General features: G+C 24.5%; 1 long non-coding RNA gene across 1 annotated transcript; it reads left to right on the top strand.

The window, feature by feature from the left end:
• The first annotated feature begins 230 nt into the window (after nt 1-230).
• Nucleotides 231-2,493, top strand: LOC126550072 (uncharacterized). The gene is made up of 2 exons (XR_007604087.1): nt 231-422; nt 1,561-2,493. It is a non-coding gene; the product is annotated as an uncharacterized LOC126550072 (long non-coding RNA).
• The last annotated feature ends 2,727 nt before the right edge of the window (nt 2,494-5,220 follow it).

Genomic DNA, 5,220 nt, shown 5'->3' with positions numbered 1-5,220 from the left:
AAACAAATTTTCTTAAAGTCTTTTGTTTATGTACAACGATAATAAGTAGATGTAGATATAATATGATATATATATATATATATCATACATAGTTTCATAAATTATACATAATACATAAAATATATTCTGTAGGTACGTCATACTCACGTAAATGGTAACGGTTGGTAATTTCGTTTATAATAATAATAACTTCTTTGTGATTATTTCCACCTTAGAACCTTACTGAATACCACGATCACGTATGATACGTCATTTTCAAAGACCATATGGCGCGTGCTTCGTATTTCAAGTCCAATCATCGTCGAGCGCTGAGGCCACAGAATCCGACACGGTGCATCTGTTCACATTAATTATGATTTCAATTTTTGTACAGCCTAAGCACGCGTACACATACGCGACCTAGTGATATATGATCCCAGTTGGTAAGTATAGGCTGCATTCGAAATTTAATTTTTCATTATTTTTATTAATTTATATGGTAGGTGGATACGCCATATTTTTCCAATTACCTATCCAGAATCATTTGATTTTTTATTATTATTATGCATCACGTATTTTTTTTATGCATTTCTATAGAGTGGGACTAGTTTGTGACATTATCGTTATCATAAATTTAGTATGTATGTTTGTTTTTATGTATTTTTATATTTAGATGTTTTGTCATATAAATTTTAGTTAGGTACCTTTCATCATTACTAATGATTCATTAGTACAATGTTATTTTTTGAAAACATCAAATCATTATTATATGTTATTGTGATCGAAATTAAATAAATGGGGTTAATGTAAAATATACTTCAATATTATGTTTATTATTATGATTTTATCTAAAAATAAAATTAACCAAATATCGTATTGATAACTCGTAAATCTTACCAAACAAATGTTTTTCTTGACCCCTAAAGTTAGGTAGGTATTTAAATTTTATAACTTATAAAACGACTAATATTAAATAAATTTTTATCCGCCTTCAATTATAAATTATCTATAATTGATTATTAAATAATTCTATAAATTAGGAACTTATTTTGTTAAATAATAATATAATTTGTTTATATTATAATATTATATTTAAATATATCGTATATTATCTTGAATTGAGATGGCTAACTTAATTAAACTGTAAATATTTATGGTAGCTGATATACATTTTTCTAAATTTAAAATTAATCATAAATAAATAATAATAATAATAAATAATATATTTTTCATAGTAAGTTATTAATATTTGGTTTTATAAATTATTATTTAATGGTTATTTGTTACTCATAATATATATATATATATATATATATATTGGATTCAGTATGTAGTTAGATTCACGTACATAAAGTGTAAAGAATAAGAGCTAATTATATAAAATGTATATTTTTATTAATATAGATTTGAATGAAATACAGATTTACAAGTAGGTATAGTTCATTTTTTATCATAGTTAAAATATTAATAATAATGTTCATTATTGCCTGAGTAAGGATTGTATCATTTAATCTCCTAATTCAATCCAAAACCTTACACCACTGCTTAAATTATGAAAACCTTTTTTTTTTTTTTTTTTAGATGGTGGAACTGACAACGTATAATATGTCTAACCTTGGATACGTAATTACATTGTTTTCAACCAGTGTTCAGAGTGTTTTTCCGTCACACAATTTCATATTTTCACTCCTGCAGTATAAAAGGACAGAAACATCTTGTACAGGGAAAATATGTTTAAGTGTACCTGATAAGCCTACTTCAAAGCTCTATATTCTTTTGTATTTATTCTACTATTGTACAGTTACCCCTTGCAATATACCAAGACCACACTCCCGAGTCCTTTTATCAATACGACTTTTACACAGTTACGTTTAATTATAATTATAGAAAAGTATACATTTTTATATATACTAATATTACTGAAGTATACATATAAGTGAATTAGTAAGAGAGTAACAATTTTACTGTGTTTATACTTATTATAGACTAATAGTATTTTATGTACGGTAATAATAACGAATACTTATTATTACGGTTTTGAAATATCTTTCAATTATTTAAACTTAATACATCAGAAAAATAGTAAATTCCTTAGAAAAAATACAATTCAATTTTTTTCTCTTTACAAAACTGTATAGTTTTACAAAAATCACTACTTTTAAACACGAAAATTTATAAATTAGAAGGAATCTGTTTTCAATTTATATCAAAAAATAATAATATAAAATTTAAAATTTAGTGATATTTTCAAAACCATGACTAAAAATCTTATTTTATCTTCTTACAATATTAACATGCAGTCTTTTTTTATCCTTTATCGCCTTGAGCACACTCTTTTATTGGGTGATATTCAGTTATGTGAAATATCTACTTAAAATCACATCGTTGAGGGAATGTAAGATGTCGTTTGGTGGAAGTTTATATGGATACATGACATGTTAATTACATTTATATTACATGTATTTACACATTACACATTACATTTATAAATTTTGAATTTTTTTACCAAATTAATTACATTCTTTTTATTTTTGTTCCCTTCTACACTCAATATTCACATACTTGATTTAAACAAATTTCCGCACATCCTATTTATTAATTTAATATTATAATAATATCATACTTATAAGTAGTTATCAGTTGTCAATGTTTCGCAAGTTATAATTATTATTTGGTGCACGTAAACACAGATGTGTGTAGAGTATATAATCAGGTGCAGCATCTTAATAAACCGACTCGACATCTAATGAGATTATGAACTAGTTGAGTCGTAATTCACTAAATAAAAATTAAATTAAAAATTGATTCTTTGAAAAGTCTGAAAGTCAGTTTACTGGCTTACGTCCCACTTTGTGCACTATTTGAAAAAATGTATAATACACGTATCTGCAACATATTATATATTTCAAAAAAGGTAGACAAGTGGGCGCCGCTCTGAATTACATTATATATCGAGTGGGTCTCTATATGGGTGAGTAAAATTTGAATTTAATGATATACCATTGTATACGAAAAACGTTTTTGAGAGGAGACAATTAACCTATATTACTGAGTATATTTAGTGATATATTTTTTTGATAAAGTAGCTATTAAAGTAATTTATTTTACTTTAAGTATTATGGTAGATTGATGTATTTTTCCATAAATATATTATTTAATTATTATAATAATACATATATATTTATAGCATATTCTATCGACTTATATAAATTTAATATTATCTTTTTTGTAAATAATGTAAAACAGTAAAAATAGATTTATTGTATAAATATAGACAATAATGTATTAAAAGAAATTACAATTTTTATTGCGTATCTATAATAAAATACATAAAAAATTAAATTTACACGAAAAATGTTTTTAAATTAGTTTTTAAATTTCGTCCAAATTTGAACTTGAAATGTCTATAATAATTAAAAATGCCTTTTTACATTAAATACATTAAATTTTATAGTTTCAGTATCAATTTATTATTTATGAGGAAACTTGTGTAATTTCTTATCAACAATAATTTATAGAAAAGAATTATTATTTCTATATTTCTGTAATTTCTTTAAACTAGATATAAACTTAAATAATATAAGCTAATACTAATTTATTATAATAATTATAGGTTCTACAATTTTTATTAAATTTTATTGTACATCAGATATGTTTAACAGTGTTATTAGATTTTATACTTCAATGTGAAATTGACATATTTGAAAGTACTATACTTTATAGTGCATTGTGCATATAATTATAATTTATAAATATTCCATACCTAGTAGTATATAACCATACATTTTTTATATTTAGACTAATGTATAAATGTAAAATATACAAATATAAATTTTATAATTCATATGACGCACACATTCCAAGTTATCGGGTATGCAAACTATAAAATACACATTTTCAAAACAACTGAATAATTTAAATGATATAATGGCATATATTATTATTATTATAAACAGATCAGTTATATAGTCCACAGAGACATAAAGTTAAGTATGTTATAAAATATTAATACTTTGAAATTTAAATTTACTTTCAATTACGAGATAATAATATAAGGTAAATATAAAAAACAAGCTAGTATGAATCTATCTCTCCCCGCCACCAAACAAAAAAATTTTAAAAATGAAAAAATTTGTAAAGATGAGTTTATCACATTAAAAATGGACAAAAGTCTATATTATTTATTTATTTATTTTTTTATTTTTTGTTGGATATTGTACGTCATCTTCTCGTGCTTCTCGACGCCTACCTGCCACGTCTTTCTCGCACAACCAAACATAGCTCATGTTATACCTACACGCGTAAGACGTAATATGAACGCGAAATATTTCTAAGAATCTACGTCACGCGAATACGCCACAACTGCGTAAAAGCTGCTTTTAATGGTCCCGGAGGCTTAATATTTAAATATGCATGACGTCTCTATATTGATCTCGATACGCTCGCTTGTGGGTACCAATATGTTTTGCGTATACGTGCATTACTATTGATAATTTACACCGCGTCGTTATAATAATATTAACATGATGAACATTGACTCTGCATAACTCTTACAAACCATTTAATTATTTCTTGTCAGTCAACACACCACACAAATCCAGATGAAATGCAAATAATTTATGGTACTTAAGATAAAACAATATTTGTTTGCATTATCGATTGCATTTGCTTGATGAACATTCAGTGACTACTAAACCGTAGACCATGTATATCATGAACTGAACTCTTTGATATTTAATGTATAGCTTGATACCTAAAACATAATATTATCATACGGATATTATTTTGATGCTCAATATTAATATTTAGGCGTTATTTATTAGGATGTGTTTATTTAAAACAAAAAAAAAAAAAAAAATGAAATTAATATACGCAAATAATACAATTATTTTATCCTAACAACAAAATACTGAATCAAAATCTATATTCAAATTAAATTTATTGCTTTTTTTTAGAACAGAATATTTTGATTAATAATTGGTGATTTTGGCTAATCGAGTTGTCTCAATAATTAGGATTTTTTTCAAGGGTTGCAATAAATTTAAATAAGTACCTATGTACTTATATGTATACAATCACTAAGATTCAAAATCAAGTTCTCTACGTTTTATTGTGTGTAATCAATAATTAATCAATAACTGTTTATTGTGACAAATAGGTTTCTCCGACGTATATTTTGCTGCACTTAATAATGGCTGCAGTATGAAATATATATAATTATATTAAGATAGCTTTCTAAAA

This window comes from Aphis gossypii, chromosome 2 (genome assembly GCF_020184175.1).
Source record: "Aphis gossypii isolate Hap1 chromosome 2, ASM2018417v2, whole genome shotgun sequence".
NCBI classification, from domain to species: domain Eukaryota; kingdom Metazoa; phylum Arthropoda; class Insecta; order Hemiptera; family Aphididae; genus Aphis; species Aphis gossypii.
The sequence above is the reverse complement of the archived record's forward strand: the minus strand, read 5'-3'. Positions and strand labels throughout refer to the sequence as shown.